This window comes from Vicugna pacos, chromosome 2, assembly GCF_048564905.1.
Source record: "Vicugna pacos chromosome 2, VicPac4, whole genome shotgun sequence".
In the NCBI taxonomy this organism is placed as follows: domain Eukaryota; kingdom Metazoa; phylum Chordata; class Mammalia; order Artiodactyla; family Camelidae; genus Vicugna; species Vicugna pacos.
In genome coordinates, this window is record NC_132988.1 from 48,749,088 (window position 1) to 48,767,527 (window position 18,440).

General features: G+C 34.8%; 1 protein-coding gene and 1 long non-coding RNA gene across 3 annotated transcripts in view; one reads left to right on the forward strand and one right to left on the reverse strand.

Annotated features, from left to right (window-relative positions):
* Window positions 1-18,440, forward strand: part of TACR3 (tachykinin receptor 3) — a 63,305-nt gene that overhangs the window by 33,096 nt on the left and 11,769 nt on the right. The gene's annotated exons all lie outside the window — the stretch shown is intronic.
* The window catches only part of LOC140686208 (uncharacterized), a 230,777-nt gene that overhangs the window by 15,306 nt on the left and 197,031 nt on the right, over window positions 1-18,440 (reverse strand). For both annotated transcript variants that reach the window (XR_012059850.1, XR_012059851.1), the window contains one exon: window positions 6,311-6,377. This is a non-coding gene — a long non-coding RNA (uncharacterized lncRNA). The remainder of the gene's footprint in view (window positions 1-6,310; window positions 6,378-18,440) is intronic.

The window sequence follows — 18,440 nt, forward strand, 5'->3', positions numbered from 1 at the left end:
CTATTAGACTGATCATTTCTATACTTTGCTTAAAGGGGGTGGGGGTAAATAAGACAAAGTAATTATTTTCTTATTTTTCTATTTGTTTAATTACCAGTAGTACAACTGAATAATATTATTGTATTATTTATTGACATATTCTGAGTTAAAAGCTTTTATAGATTAAACTAACCAAAATATATAACATTGTCTTTAAGGAAAAGTTATTTCCCAGTACCAACAGTCAACTTAAAATTTATTTCCAGTGGCAGTAATCAGCTTAAAAATTAATTCTTAAAAAACAATTTATCAGTAAACTGGGACTACATGCAGTAACGAAAATGAGAAGGCATCTATTTTAGATATGCAAAAATGTACACTAAAATATGTTTTTGATAGTTAAAAACTAAATCAGCTCAATATATAGCTAAAGCTCCTTTTAATGTATATTGAATAAAAGCAATACACAATCCCCCCTAACAAATTCTCCTTAGTTAATATAACACCCTAAAGCATCCTGATATTGATGGTTTTGCTGCAACTAAAGCAATTCTACCATAAATACATTGCCACTGGCAAGTATCAGTAGACAAGTATAAATCTAATTGTTTCTTATATTTGGAGAAAATCTAGGTTTGTAAAGTCAAATGAGCACGATGTTTTATATGTGCCTAAGACAGAAAGAAAACTAGGAAGAAGAGTGATAGATATGATGACACAAAACAAAAGAGATGCAAAGTTTTGTAATTCAGTGGAAAGAGAACTGGGACTCAGGACAGATGAATGCCAGACCTAGTATTATATTTCAGCATTATTTTGTATAAATCACCACTTTTCTCTGGGCTCATTGTCTTATTTGTAAAATGAGAAGATTGAACTAGATTACCTCTGAGTTCTCTTCCAAATATAAATACCCATGATTGAGATTCATCAAATATTTATTTAAAATCTAATATGTACTAGGCATTGTGCACAAATGATTTTACTTAAACCTTACAAAATCCTATAAAAGAGGATGTATTTCAGTCAGAAATATTAGTGGGCCAAGGTCATAGGAAATTTTCTAATGGGTTCTGTATAGTAGATTTTAGTTAGAGTGAAAGTTTTCCCTCACAATTTTGACCCCATTCAAGTAACCAGTCACCCATATTATACTGGTGTCTGCAAGTGATGTATTATGCAGGGTTTGGGATGGAAAGACCAACACTTAAGGTCAGTTCAGCACGGAGTCCCCTCCACTTGAAAATAAAATTTATTCTTCTAATTGGTAAGATTTCGGTCCCTACACTTTTTTCTTTCCAGTCTCAGCCACCCCTCCATCTCCTTCTTCTTCTACCCCAGCCCTATCTATTTGGAGCAAAGAACTATGTGCTTTGACATATGCTTAAGTAAGTGTTTCATAGGAGTACTAATGGGACAGAAAACAGGGAGGAAAAATCACAGGAAGCATTAATACAAATAGTATCAACTTCTAGTGCATTGTAATACTGTTTATATGTAGTAGTTCTGTGTCCACTACTTACATGAATATGTATATATGCATAATACATATAATACATATTATACAAAGATGTATATATGCATATGAAATATGCATAATGTATTTACACATAGCGTACATAGCATAATGGAGTCCAAAACTAGCTCAGAATCTATAAGGAAAAAATTTTCCAATTTTATAAACTTTCATAGAACACAGTCTATACAGTATTTTGTTTAACACTAACAAGAATATTCTAAGATAGATAGGAAGGGTTTTATCTTCAGAGATACATAAGCGAAAACATTGAAGCTGGAGAAGTTAACAGTGAAATAGAAAAGGATCAGTGGGAAAACTTTCAAAATAATCATCAGTTTGGTGACTTACTAGATTTGAAGACTGAGGGAGAAGAAATGGAAAAATTCTATTTAAAGATTCAATCGCTAAGAAAATTGGGACATTATTGACAAGAAATATGTAACCTGTGAGAAAATGCAGCAATCTTGGATGAAGCAGATAAATTCATTTTAGGAGAATCCAGCAAGATGGAAATGGCCTGTATGCAGCTGGAGGTATGGTCCAGCAGAGAGAATGCTTACGTATGCTGATGAAGATAACATGCTATTACAGAACATTTCATACATCTCTAATCTATCAGCACAGGGTATTTTGTACCCTGATTAGAAATGTTCATAAGAACATTCTATCACACCCTCTGACGACACAATAATTGTGTCACCTACTATGAATATAGGTGAGCACAAATTCCTCTACTCACATCTCCTGTTTTTCCCTCCAAATCTCCACACCCTCAGCCACCTGAAGCCCAGGTCAGAGGAGTAGAGAAAAATTCTTTTGCCAGACCTCTCAGCTTCTCTTTATTTCATCATTTCTACCTTTTATTCTTTCTAATCTAGTTAAAAGAAGATTTTAAACCAATGCAGAAAAATCCATTGATAACACTATAGCCTCTTTACTAGAGATTAACAGTTAAAAACAGGTTAACAAAATGTCCTTTGAAAAAGATGAGCTGCTAATTGACAGTTCACACAACTATTTTTTTGCTCTCAAAAGCAGGAGAGTGGATACCATTTGTCTTCTGTCCCTATTTCATTTTTCATCATCATCATCCAGCTTGGGTTAATATTAATAAGTAGTATTTTAGCTTCTGACTCTTTGCCAGCAAGAGATGACTTTATAGTTGTTTATTCAGTTTAGGGATACATTGACTTCTTGATAATAGCCATTCTTACATGGGTGAGGTGAAATCTCGTTGTGGTTTTGATTTTCAAAGTGATAGACTGATTGATACTGACATATTTACAGACTTGCTCCAGTTTCTATTTCAAAAGATTCCATTTGTTGGAAAAATAGTCAACTTAGGGAAATCTCTGGCCAGAAAAATAGAGCACATACAACTAACCTAAACTCTAAGATAATGAGTTCAAGAAACCATCTGGTGATTTTCTAAATGATTCAACTGAAGAAGGAAATAATTTCATTTAAATTCATTGTCCATAAGCTACCATGGATCTTTGTTTATTTATTTAGAAACAAGTGGGCATTAAGATTATAAAATCTAGATATACTTTCCTCCAGATGTTCAATGTTTCTTTATCTGGTTAATTATTTTTCATTATAAGGCATACTAAGACCATATGCCTAAGTACTGTCAGTTACATGCATTATTTAATTTAGTAGCCTCATTAACAGTCTGAGGTATTATCATACTAGCTGACTGGTGATGTAACCAAGGCTTGGAGAGTTCAACTCGCTAAAAATTATGTGTCAAGTAAGCAGAGCAATCTGACTTGGAACCCAAGCTAAAACTAAACTCAAGGATCTAATCCATTACCATTCTTCCTCCTTTTATAGTTAAAGTACATTGTAATGTCAATAAAAGAGGTTAAAAAAAGAGGGGGAACAAGTCATAATACCATCATTCTAACACTTTAGCTTTTTCTATAATGTATACTCAACATATAAATTTTAAGAAGAAAAATTCCTTCTATAAACTAAATCCTTCTAATTCTATTGTCCACATAATTCACAGTACACCTCACCTCCTTCAGTTATCTATGAATGATCCATTATAATGGAATGATCCATTGTTAGATCTTGTATTTAAAGCCAAAGTGCTCTTCTCCCTTTCTATATGACACCCCTTATCTGGAAACAGATTGGTCTCTGTCCTTAATGTATTATTTTCTTCTTTATTCATGAGCTTTCATCCAGCTTTCAGTGCAGCTTTTAGGCTGGCAAGATTCTTGTCAGAATTTATTTCAATGTTCTCCATTTCTAATCTGACAAAGGTAACGCTCCACAAATGTGTTGTCTCTTCCCTCTGCTAAGACTAATGACTATTTCTAAATGTCAGTCATGTTATCCTATTTTTACTTTGCTCAAGTAGTTTTTAATGTAAATTTAAATAGTTTTAACTAGACAATGTGTGAATAATTGAAATTTCACTTATGTCAACAACAGTGTATCATTTAATAACCATTTACAATTCTCCAGTTTACAATTAAACCTCATTTAAAAATAAGTTCAAAAGTATACAAAAAATAGAGGAGGAAAGAATAAGGTGCTTTAAAATTAGGTTAAATTTAAATGGTCCTCGGTAATTTCCCTAAGAAATGTGGGCATTTTATCACAGGTAAATTCTTAGATCTACTGTAGACAACTGAGCAAGAGATGTGCTTTATTCACCACTGTATCCTCAGTGCCTAGCATGGTGCTTTCTGGATGGATGGATGGATGGTGAATTAATAAACAACTGAAAACGTAAAGTTTCGTGAGTCAGCTACCTTCTCAATTTATACATGAGAAAATGTGCAGTCATGTGACATGACTTGCAAAAGGTCAGAAATCATTCAAAGGAGAACCAGTTCTAGACTTTAGGCTTCCTGAGTTCCAACCTGATACTATGCCCAGAGACCCAGCACACAAAGGAAAGATTTTAGTCTGAATCTTCAGGACAAAGTCAACGTCTCCAGGACTATCTTAATAGCCTCAGAACTAAAAATGAGGTCTACTTATCTATTCTTGAATAAATTAAACTGTTCTTGAAACTTTTCCATATTTCATTAAATAAAAATAGTTCTTACTCTGCCACAAGTAAAATAATAAATAGGATTTTCCCTGTTGTATAGATTCTTGATGTAATATTCCAATAAACCAAAAATTGATGTTAGTAAAAAGAATTTATACCATGCATTTATTTCTCACTGCAAAATTCCAGATTCCCTTAACATTGAACTATGCTGACAAACAAACAAACAGAAAGTCTTCTTTCTTTCATAGAGGGAAAAATCACCTCAGTGTTTTGCCGGACTAACTTTATTAATATCAAATATAAACTTCCTGGCAAAGTAAAATAATTAATAGAGAGGATCTGTTAACAGAATGATGGCTAGTCAGGGTATACTCTTAGGCTTAAGTGGTGCATAACTCCACAACAGATTTACTAGCCTAGCAAATATTTCCACATGCCTCCCATTCTGCCCCAGGCTGTCCACAGTTATAAATCTTTTTTCCTAAAAACAAAAATTCTTTCTAAAACCCAAAGAATACATGAATAATACATTTCTTCCTTAGTGTCCCTTTGGCTGACAGCTAGGACACAGGGGTTGATACAGTCAAGGGCTTCCCGGCACCAAGGAGGACTTCTGCCCTGCTGTGAAGTTACAGGCTCCCTGGAAGGTGGGAGTGCTTGTTAATGAAGGACCAGGGCGGCTCATGCGCCTCTCCTTCCTTCCAACAGGCTTATCCTTAAGCAGAAAGAAAGGTGAGGAGACTGTTTTTCTGCTTGTTTTATTTGAACATTTTACTCCTTTATCTCATCCCCAGGAGGCAATTTGCTTTTCAGAGTCCTTCTGTTTCCTCTTTGTCCTCTACTCCTCTTTCTTCATTCCTACCTTAGAGGAGACAGTTCCTTCGGAAATTATTTTGACTTTCCATATTTTCATAATCTTTGCAGCAAGAAACAGTGCAGCCTTTTAAAGTGCCTAGAACGATACCTGTCCACCGCCCCAGAGTGCTCTGGAAGGAATTCATACTCCTTTGGCTTTGTATAATAGCTAGTTCCCAGTAACCTACTATTTTCATTTACCATTATTTATATGACCTATATTTTAACTAACTTCATGTGTGTCACATTTTTTATTTTTATGTGTCCTCAATGACAAGTGTAAATTTTGTACATTTGTCCAATGGGAGAACTTGCCTCTCAGGACACAAAACTCCTTTGGCACATCCTCTCGAGTCAGCCCCCAGGCAATCGTGTGTCCCTCCCTCCTTACCTTCCTCCCCCACTTTCCTTCTCCCTCTTCACCTTTCCTTCTTGCAGCCTCTCCTTGGTCTATTTCTCAGCCGCAGAAAGACCACTCACTCATCATTTTTCAAGGCAAATTTAGCACTGTTCCTACAATTCAAACTGCAGCACAGTTCCTATGATTCAAATAATTCCAAACGTGCAAATCTCCATCTATATCCATTATCCTTCTCAGCAAACAAAATATTCGACATAGACCCAATTTCACTCTCCTTCACATCAGGAGAGGATCATAAACAGAAGTTGTTTTCTGTCGTATGTGAACCCTTTATGCATGTGATTCTAATTACTTGTTCCAAGTCTTTTCAGATGTCTTTTTGAAAAGATTTCAGAGAAACTATTACTTTGCTTAAGTAGTAGATCCCAAAAGGACTATGATAATCCATACTTCTGTATACTTCATTCACTGTATTTCCAAACTTATGATTTTTTTCAAATCATTTGTATTTCTCCGAAACCTGTGTTTTATTTGGAGATATTTAGAATGGGTGAAATAATACATTGTGAATACTTCTTACCTTTGGATTCTCAGGTCTTATCCTCAGATTATTTCTGCCTCACTGTTTCATCATTCTCCAGCATGATCTGAAATACAAATTATACAAATCTCTGAAACAGGGATTTCTAAAGCCTTTTGCCACAGCCATCTAAGCCCAGATGAGAATGATTTTCACTGACAACTCAAAGGAATATATACATGATTTTCATATTAAATCTGTAAAGGAAAAGAGCATTCTAAAATAACTGAAAACAACAGACACAATAGTAGTTGCATACCAAAGGGAATAGAAACTCCAGTATGCTACCCATGCTGATTAAAAAGCAGGAGATCAAGTATGGGATAATAATTCCCTTCACACACAGTGCCTGAAAACTAATAATTGGTGACCATAAGCTTGTGTGTCACAGTTAATCCAGCTTGAATAAGGAAGATTGTTTTATTTTAAACAAGGCTTTATGGAGAAATAGAAGACACTTTTTCATTCACTTGACTGAAAATACAAGCCAGTTCTCCATCATTACAATACCTGTCTCCCTCCTGGACATAAGATTTCATGAGCCTCTCCTGCAACATTTCATTACCAGACCACTTATTTTGACCAGGAAGGACTCAGTACAGTGGTGCAAACTCCAGTGCTTTGAGGCAATAAATAAATAAATTTACATTTATTTAAGGATCACCTGTAACACAATGAATAGGACCCTACACTTTATAATTCTGAGACATCTGAGAATTTAGGCAGCTTTGAACAAATGAGTCAAACACGAAGGTCTTTACCCATACCTTCCTTGAGTCCCATAACCTGAAATGGGAGGCATAGTTCAGAGGCATTTTGCTATAATAATCTAATTTCTTAATACATAGAAGGCATATCAATCACTGTTCTATTATATTTTGTGGTAACAAACCAAACCCCCCAAAATCTGTCATAGGCAAAAGGAACTAGTTTCCAGCACATGAATTTGTTCATGTTTTTTTAAAGTCTTAGGGGAAAGTCACAGAGTCCCTATCTCTGGGTAATGAGACAGCACAGATCAGAGTCTCATTTCTCTGAAGTCAGTTGCTTTCCACACAATCATGTTTTTCATCCCACCGAAGTACCAGATTATATAGTTGAGTAGGGGGAAAAAAAGCTTAGAGCTTTATTTATATTAATTTTAAGTATTAGAAGAAAGAATTAATCTATTCATTTTGAATTCCTTACCCAAGAGAGTTGTAGGTATAACTCCGATTTGAGAGCAGGTAGATCAAGCAAATGACGTTATGACTTTCCTACTTATTACTCTGCCCTACAATTCATTTTGTTTAAAACTTTAATATGCATTTCCTTTTATTTTTGGAAGTGTGATTCCTTAAAGCTGATGAATACCCTTCCCTAATTACCTTGACACTGCTCTCTTCTGGTTCTGATTGCTCTCTGCAACTGAGCTCCATGTCTTCACAGCAACACAGCTCTTCTGTATCATACTTGGATTCATTTCACTGTGGGGTTGGGTGTTCAAGTGGCCACCAGACTGCTGACTAGGCTCACTGTCAGCACACCTCATCAAGCTGCTGCAGCCTTCTCTGGTCACTGTCTTCTCACATTCTTGATCCATTCATTACCTGTGTTCTAGATCCTTGGCACTTCCTTCTCAAGAGTAGTCATCCATCAATTAAACCATCTGTCTTCTAAACCATGACCTCTTTCACTTCACTATGATTCTCTCTCAAAATGTAAGCACACTCACATCTCCTTCCATCTTGTGTTATTTACATTTGCTCTCTCCCTTTGTTTACCAATCTTTTCCGCCTCTCTGGTTAATGCTTTGTGGCTTCCAACAAGCCATTCTGCACAAACTACCCTTGCCAAAGCTACCATTGCCTTCTTTGTTGCTAAATTCATGGGGTATATTCAGTCTTTGACCAGAATGACACAATAGATACCTTCTGATCACTCCCACCATGAGAAGTCTCTCCTTCCATGCTATTTGCCTCCTTCCTCTCCTCAGGCCATTCCTCTCTCTGGCCTTTCTTCCTCTACTATTTACATGCTAATCTTTACCCCAAAAGCCTATTCTTCATATTTTTATAGCTTTCATATAGAGTCTTATTTAGATAATTTCATCCACTCCCAGGACATCAACATCTTCGAAAATTATTTCCAAATCTACATTTACAATACGCCCATATCTAGACTTCTCTTCTGAGGTCCAAGCTTTGAGCTCCAGATTAAAATTCTATTGACCATCTCTCATTGTACCCCATGTACAACAGAAATTTCAAAATAAGCCTGTCAAAATGAAATAGCCATCTTTGTTGATTCTTCTTCTTCCCATTTCATAGAATATTACTAATACCCATAGAGTGGCCCAGACAAAAAGAAACTCAAAATAATCTATAACTATCTCTTTCCTCAACCAAAATTCAGTCAGTGACAGTGCTTCAGATTAACTCCAAAAGCATTCAAATACATTTTTTTCTTTCCTAAGCCCCTTCTCTACTTTTGTTTAGATCTACATAATTTCTTGCCTGGATTAGTATACTTGTCAATTAAAGATCCTCCTGCTTCCATTAAATCTGATTCAAATAAAATCGATTCTACCTTCAAAGTATTGTCTCTAAAATCTGAATTTATTAATACTCTCCTTAAAATTCTTTAATGACTTCTCTGGCCCTCCCTAATCTCACTTCCATCTCTCTCTCTCACTTTCTTCATCAGTATATTTTATATTACGCACTGCATCCCAGTTAGTCAAACTTTTTGTATTCCTAGAGCGAGCTGTGAATTATGCATACTTTCTTTCTGTGACTAGGACACTCTTCTCCCCACTCTCCCAACCCTTTTCCGCTCCTCTCACCTGGATATTTCCTATTTGTCTTTCAAGTTGTATCACAGGCACTTCTTCCTCTAGAAAGCCTCTTTGAAACCTCCACCCCCAAGCTGTATTCAGTGTCGGTCCCTGATTTCCCATTATATCACATGGCAAACTCTAGCATGCAACTTAACAACACTATATACGAAAAATCCATTTGCTCAACTATCTCTTCCAACAAACTTTACAAAACTGAGAGAAGGGTTCATGTCTTACTCACCTTTAGATATTGAACAACTCATAGTGTCTAGCATAACTCGGGAACACTATAATGCTCATAAGATGAAGGAATGAATCTGTTTCCTTAGATTTTTTTTCCTGGTTACCAAATACCCTTGAAAGAGGACTGAAAACCAGTGAAAATTTGATCCTTCTAAATTCATAGACACTGAATTTTCAGTATACTGCAATCTTTTTCACCCCTCAATTTTTTTTCTTTCCTACAAGCCTCATGAGGTCTTGAGGTATATTTTATCTCCTAACTGCCATTACTCCTGGATGCCTGATGAATATAGTTTCTTTCAAAGTGAAGACAGATGCTAGTTAAATTTTTCAATCCTCTATTCAAGTGAGTCATTACTTTAAAAATAATTATTATTACATGTGAAAGTTTATATTTATTATAAAGAGTAAAATATTTCAAAATGAATAAAACTTTGCTATATATTTATTTGCTTATTTGTCTTAAACCATGACTCAAGTGATTTATGATCTTCTAAATTTATGACTCAAATAAAATATTAAAAGATCATGACTCATTTTGGCTTTCCAAATCTGGTTTCATTTTTAATAAGGCATTCAACACCAATTCTTATGTTTTATGAATTGCTAGCAAGAATAGATTCTGGCCAGGAACAGCGGCAATTAATATAAACTTAGCACTTCAATGATTTTGCTAATTTAATGGTCCTAAAAAAAATTATTTCCCTTCTAGTAGTAGTAGAAACAAGAAATGTCTTATTCTACAAGTATAATCTTGGAAAATGACAAGAGATACTGAGAAAATGAATCAAGTATTATCAAGCACTTATCAAATATTTACAGTCTGAATTGAAACGAAATATCTAATGCTTTTATATTGATTTCAGATACTGTTCTAAGATTTCCATATGAATTTTTTACAGTCTTACAGTTTTCATGTATCTCCTGAAATTATCTTTCAACTCATTATAGCCATCCGTTTCTGTAAATGCTTTAACATATTTATCATAGTTTTTTAAAGACCTTACCTATTAACTGCAAAACCTACTGACTCATTTTTTCTTGATTATGGGTACATTTAAAATGTTTATTTACGTGTATGATATTTATTTCTTTGCATGTATGGTAATTTTGGATTGTATACTGGATATTGTGAGATACGATGTTAAGACTCTTGATGCCTTCATCTGAAAGATGCTGTGCTTTCTCTTAGCAGGCAGTTACATTACTGGTGGATCATTCAAATTTGCAGAGGTTTGGTACTTTGTTAGGGTGGATCTATTTTAGTTTTGCCCTTAGTTTAAGATTGATCTCTTAATCCTGGGCATAGTATTTACTCCTGAAGCCTAGACCTTCTGGGAAAACCCAAGTTATTTACTAGTTTCATGAGATTCAAACTCTAAACTCTGTCTCCCTTAGAAGGAGAGTGGCTGCTAAAAATCTCTCCACTCTACAGCCTTTCAGCTGTTTTTCACTCTTAAGCTGCTCATACCCTTGTCCTGTGCATGCTCAGTGCAGGGGCAGCCAAGGATTTAGGAGAAGGTTATATATATGTGAATCTCACTCAGGTATATAGTCTCCAGTTTCAGCACTCTTTTGATCACTCTCCAGTGCTATGAAACAGTTTTGTAGTTGTTATTGTAATTTGTCTTTTCCAAAGTTAATAGTTGTTCTCAGGAAAAAAAGTTTGATAGATAAGTAGATAGATAAAGATATACATAAATATACACACAAGCTACTCTGTATATACTATACACAATATGTACTCTGTACATATATACAGTGTATTATATATATACAGTATGTACAAACTATACACTATATTGATATTTCTGATATTAGAAAGATCTTTGTAATATATCCTGTTCTTTTTCTTTGTTGTGTCTTTCATGCTGTGTAGTCACCCACAAATTTGTACTAACATTGCACTTATAACTAGGTATTCTCCAATATCCTGTCTAGGAGTTTCCTCTAGCACAAGTCACTAAATTTTGACATCACTCATCTAACTGAATCCGTAAAGTTTAATTTTCTGGAACAGCACCAATTGTCCTGACATATTATGTAGAGGACTTAAATTTGATGTTTTAAAATATTACTTCTGGAATTGAGAAGGTATAGGATATTTCTCCTTTCCAGAAATTATTCATGCATCTAAAGGAGTAAATATAAAGACAGGTTATTTTTATTTTTCTCAGAAAACTTTTCAAACAAATTGAGATTTTAAATACCAATAGGAAAGATACTGAGATTAAATATTTTGGATTAATTTTATGCCCTAAATATTATAGTTAACAATTAAATGTCCATTAGAGTATAAGTATTTTTAACTTTTTAAAAAAACATTTGTGGTCTTTTTATTGTTCAATTAATATTTTATTAATACATTTCAAGTTCCTGATTTTCCAGTTATAAAACTAAAATATATATCAAGTACAGAACATTTATTATTACTCTTTTTCTTTCTTGGTAATCAATTAAATAATTTTTTTCTATAAGAAAGTTTTTCAAGGAATACCTGTTATCTTGTTGTTTTATAGAAATATGCCATAATGGAGAAGTGACAAAGCCATTGTGACTTTAAAATGATTAGGCTTGTTATTTTTTAAGCTGTAATGAAAAATATGGATCTGATGTCACCTGTCTCTGTCTCTATCTCTATCATTCACATCACACACACAGACACACATACACAGATAGCAGGCATTATACTTTTTAAAAGAACTGTTTTTAAAATTCTTACTGTCTGCATGTCACAAAATTTGACAGAAGACCTTGGCCCTTCAGTACCCAATCTTCATTTTACCCATTGTGCCCCAGCCCACCAACATAGCCTTCCTTTGCCTCTTCAAAAGCACATTCATAACCAATTTAGGGCATAATATCAATAATTTAAAATAATGCTCATAAGTTGGTCAGATCTTGGGAATGAAGGAAAAATGAGTATCTCAGCATGCCGTGAGTAGTTTATGAGCCCAGCATCCGCATTTCCATCTAATCCTCACAATCCCCTGTGACGAGTGTTCTTATCTCTTCTTTGCTAATAAAACTATTGATGTCAGAAAAATTTAAGTAATTCACCCAATGTTACATAGCTATTTACAAACAGAGTCTAGATTTAAATCAAAGCTGTTGAGACCAGTGCTCTTGACACTGCTGTACACTGCTGTGCAATGAAGACTTCAAAGTCTGCTTCTATTCCATAAAGTTATGTGTTTACACTGATACCACAGATCAGCCATTTGATGAGTCATTTAAATTCTCTGCCTTAATACTAAATAGAAACAAGTTAATAAAACCTACACTTTAAAATATCACAGGAAAAAAATTCATCTCAGCAACTCCCTAAATAAGCTGTGTGTCTCTCCCAATTTGGGAATTATTCTTCCCAAGCCAAACAATAAATTATGGTACATTAATGTAAATACTAAAACTAATATTAGAAGAAAAACATTATTTTCTGGAAAGCATCAATAGGTAATTACCAACTCAAAGGGAAAGTCTAGAAAATAACAGAACTAAACACATTCACAAATGAGAACCTGAAATTAGAATATCTTACAATTAGTATTGCTAAAGATTGAATTGTGTCTCTCCCAAATTCACAGGTTAAAGCTCTAACCTCTAATATGACTGTAATTGAAGACAGGGTCTATAAGGAGATAATTACAGTTAAATGCAGTCATAAAGATTGGGGCCCTGATCCAATAGAATTAGTGTCCTTGTAAGAAGGAACACCAGAGAGCTCACTCACTCTCCCTCTCCTCAAAAACACAAAGAGGTCATGTGGGCATATGGTGGCCACCTATAAACCAGGGAGCAGAACTTCACCAGAAACCAACCATGCTGGTACCCTAAGCTCAGGTTTCCAGCCTCCAGAACTGTGAGAAAATAAATGCCTGGTATTGAAGCCATTCAGTCAATGCTATTTTGCTATAGCAGCCCAAGCTAATTAAGATAATTATTATTTTATTATTAGCTATTAAAATATAACAATAGCTCTGTGATGCTTGAAAGCATTATTTGAAATAATCTTCATCACAATCCTATGAGATTAGTCCCATTTTACATATGAGAAACCTGAGGCTTAGAGAGATTAAATAACTTGCACAAGATTACACAGATAATTTACTAGCAAAGCTGTGACTCGAATTCACATCTCCTGGCTCCTCATCCATTCTTCTGTCACAACACCTATGTTGTAATACTAAATAGTAAGCACTTTCCCTATTTGAGGACTCAGTATCCCCAGCGATGTCTATAATTGCTAAAAACATGACTAATAATATAAAACATTTTGAATAGTACAAAATTACCCATATGTTATTAATTAGTTTTGCAATATAGAGAGAATCTAAAGAGAAACTTTATAGTGCTCTTTCAGTAGCCTGTATGAGGTTAAAGGTGTATTTTATTAAGCATAACATAGCCAAGACCACGTATGAGAATGCCACTCATTCATTCTTGAATTACCCAGAACTACCTCATTCATGTATTTATGTATTCATTTATTCAAAGGAAGTCATCATGGGCTATTTGTATTCTTCTAAGCTCTGGAGATATAAGGATAAACAAAACTGAAATGTCCAAGGCCCTCATGGCATTTGCATTTAAGTGGAGCAGAGAGACCTCCCAAATAAAATAAGGAGAAATTTTGCTGGGAATGCTAAAGGAAATAAACAAGTAATCTGAAAAGAAATAACTGCAATGAGCGTCATCTTTAAATGGGATGTTAGGAAATACCTACTGAAGAAGATGACTAGCTGAGCGCTTATCAGTGAGAATGAGTCAGGTACCCAAACAGCTGGGAGAAGAGTGCTACAGGCAGGAAGGACAACAGGAACAATGCCTGGAAAAGGAAAGTTAATGATGTGTTCAAGGATGAGAAAGTAAGAGTACAGAACATAAAGAACCAATGGGAATAGGTAATGGGTGAGACTGGAGAATAGGGCAAAAAAGCAAAATACAGTGGAAATTCTGAGCAGAAGTATGAAAATTTGGTTTAATTCCAGATACAATGAGGAAACCACTTAAAGTAGAGAGGTAATCTAGTTTGCATACTTTTTAAAAAAAATCACTGTACCTGCTGCTTTGGCAGCAAAGTCCAATTAAGTGGTTACTGCATTAGTCCAGGAGAAAAATAAAGATGCCTTCTAAGAAGTTTTAGCAATAGAGATGACAAGAAAATAAGACTTACCCACATATTTTGGTGACTTGGCCAACAGGACTTGCCTAGATATTGAATAGGGTAGTGGAAATGAGGGGATGCAAAGAGACACGCATGATTTCTAAGTATCTAGCTTCAGGTACTAGATGTGTGGTGGTGTCACTTACTGAGATAGGGATGTTCACAGAAAGAACAACTTGGGGGGGGTCAGGAGGAGTGGAGAATGGAGGGAGCTTTTTTTTAAATACATAAAATTTTGAGATGTCTTTGAGATAGTCAGATGGATCACCTCTCTGGGGAAGATGGTGTCCTGAATTCTGCCTTCTCATCTACCACTTGCTAATTCTCCTGAGTGAAGTAGCAACTGTGATAAGACAGTGGGCAGAGTTCAGAGGGGTATGTGATGCCCAGCAGGTGCTACAATCAAGGAGAGAAAGGCACAGGGTTTTATGCATCAACCTCATTATTCCCGAGACTATGAGGGTGCTAACGCACTCACTAGGGACACATGGAGCAGACTGATTTTTTGCCATCTTCCGAGGACACACAGCTGGCCATCAGGAGAGAAAACAGTGCTCCCTGTGTGATGTCCAGATTTGCAGCCCTGAAAAGAACACTTTCAGTTTATCCTTACAGGCAAAGATAGACAGAGCCTAGAATTGGAAAAAGGAAATAAAAACAGACCTTAGGGAACCCAGTTGCTGGAAATAAGACAAAGAAGCAGAGCACCTAGTATAAGCCATACTTCATGGACTAAAACACAAAAGATACAATCTCTTAATTATGGCATGAAAATCATCAGACAAAATATAACATTTTTAAAATTTAAAACTGCAATTGTCAAAAAAGAAAATGTCATGTTGAAAAGTGAAGAAATATTTCAAAACACAAACAGATATCAAAACCAGGATCACAAGGGAAACAAATAACAGAAGGTTAAAGGAGAGGTCTAGCTCAGTGATATGGATTCATTCACTTGAATAGAATTTAATGCACAGAAAAATGTTTTATTTACCTTCATTTCCAGAATTAGCCTCTTCTACTTCTTGACAACACTCCTTGTTAGAAAAGAAATTCCTACCTACTAGACATTTCACTGTAATTGAAGCACAGTTATCTTGGCACCTCCAATATGTACCAATAGCATTAGTTAAAGTGAGTATACAATGCATACAGTGCAAGCACAGTACCTTGCTTAATAGGGACTCAACAATTTTAGTTTCCTTTCAGCCTCGGAGGCAAATGTCCCTTACTTTCACTTTTTTAGGACTGATTAATTGATTGATTGATTGATTCTCCTCTTTTCTAAACAGTCTTATAAAACTAAATGTACCTCCATGTTTTATTCCTTCCTAATAAAATTCCTTTCAATAAAAGCAACTTCCTTTTATCATTGCTGCTATTAAGGGAAGAAAGTACAAACTTCTAGAATATATATTTTGACTTATATTTACATTAGGATATAAATAAATTCAGACTGACATAGTATCATATTCCATAAAAATAAGTTGGTGTATGGAAATAGTTTCTAAGCCACCATTGAAATAGAATGCAATGAATGACGCAAACATGTATCTATCTTTCTCTACTAGTAACATATTACAGTTCAATTCAATAGCATAATGAAGCCTTTGCTATTGCAATGGTTAATTTTACGTGTCAACTTGCCTGGGCCATGGGATACCCAGATAGGTAGTTAAGTATTATTTTGGGTGTGTCTGTGAGGATGTTTCCAGAAGAGATTAGCATATGAACTGGTGGACTGAGTAAAGAAGATGGCCCTCTCCAAATGTAGGTGGGCATCATCTAATCTGCTGAGAGCCTGAATACAACAAAAAAGCAGAAGAAGGTTGAATTTGTTCTGCCTAACTACTTAAGTTGGCACATCAATTTTCTCCACCAGCTTTCTTGGGTCTCCAGCTTGCAGGCAAGTTGTGGGACTTCTCAGTCTCCATAATTGTTTGAGTAAATACCATACCATATAATGCTCAACAAATATTTGCAGAATCAATAAAGTATGAAGCAATGCCATAATGCCACCAGCTAAACTGATGAGGAAGAGATTAGATGATCAGAAAAGAAATGTATTCTCCCTTAGATCAAATATATTTTTAAATGAAAATGAAATTGCTCAGAAATTTTACTCCTAAGAAGGCCAAAAATATGGAGTATATAGTAGGGAGCTGTGCAGTATAATGGATATCATAGCTGTATCAGTCAGAATTCTCCAGAGAAACAGAATCAAAAGTATAGAATATATTCATTCCTATATTTCTATACTCATTACTATTTTCATTCATTTCCATGACATTAAATATCATCTATATATCACTGACTCTGAAATGTATATTCCATATCTACTTCCTCTATGAGCTCTAAGTTTACGTAATAATCAGCTGCAAAGTTTATGTCTTTGCACTGGTTATTTCCGAGGTATTTTTAAGTTATAATATACACAACTGATCTTTGAGTTTTAAATCTTCATGTCTGTCATAAAAGTAGACTCTTCCTACAGTCATCCAAGTATTAGTACCTGGCACTTCCATTCACCCAGGTATTAAATTATGAAAACAATCATTCTTGAAACCTCCCTTTCCCTCTCACCACCATCTAATTCATCACTAAACTCTAATGATTCTCCTCCCTCAAAATACCTCCCATCTCTGTACATCTCTCCACTTCCATTGAAATAACTCTTCCATGAAATGACTATCACTATAACAGCCACTAGATCCACTAGAACAAACTCTCCAACTCATTTCCCCAGATCTACACTTGTTCTCTTCAAATTTATTCTCCATTCAGCATCCAACATGTGGTTTTTTAAAACTGAGATATAATTTGCATAAACATTATGTGAGTTTCAGGTGTACAACATAATGATTCCACATTTGTATATATTGCTAAATGATCACCACAATATGTGTGGTAAATATACATCACCACATATAGTTGTAATTTTTACTTATGATGGGAACTTTTAAGATCTACTCTACTTGCAACCTTCAAATATACTATGTAGTATTATTAACTACAGTCACCATGCTGTACAAGAAAATGCTTTCAAATTCTAAAGCAACTCATGCAATCTGCTTAGTTTTGCAGTGGTTCCTCGATATATATAAGAAAATAGATAAAAGAAATTGTAAACCCTGAAAATAACCTACAAGGTCCTGTGAATCTTACTACCACTTATTCTACCAACCTACTTCTATACAACTGTACTATTCATACACTATGTTCCAGTGATACTTGCTCTCAGTTGCTTGAGCACATCAAACATTTCCCCACTTCCCAGTCTCCACTAACACTGCTATCAGGGCACAGAATGGTGTGCCCTTCATTCTTCTCTCTATACATCCTTCAGGTTTCAGCTTAAATATTACTTCCCCAAATAGAACTTCCACTGTATTCTACAACCTAGACATAATTATTTTTCTCTATAGAATTCATCATAATTTGTAATTTCATGTGTATTTGTGTATTTATTATTTAATGACATTTTTAATAGGGTGTGAGTGCTGTGAAACTAGACAACTTTTTTTTTTAATTTAGCACAGTATCTCTAGAGCTTAGGGCCTTGATTTCTTTAGAAAAAACGGTGTTGTTGAAGAACAACTGTAATCTAAGGATATACTAGATTAATTAAGAAAACATAATAGAGCTTCTTTCTTAAGGCTGTTCCATCACATGGTTCAAATATCTGTGCTTTCCTGTGCTATCTTGTGCTAAACACAAAAGCCAAGGGCAATAATAATTTTTAATTCTGGTGTAAAATATTTAAAATTATTTTTGTTTTACTCACTTAATATTTTTGAATTCTTATTATGTGCATGATAGGGAAAAACACAAGATAAATGATATTTCTTGCAGCGAAAGTGGTCATAAAATGGATGGGAAAATCAGATACCCTCAGCCAACAG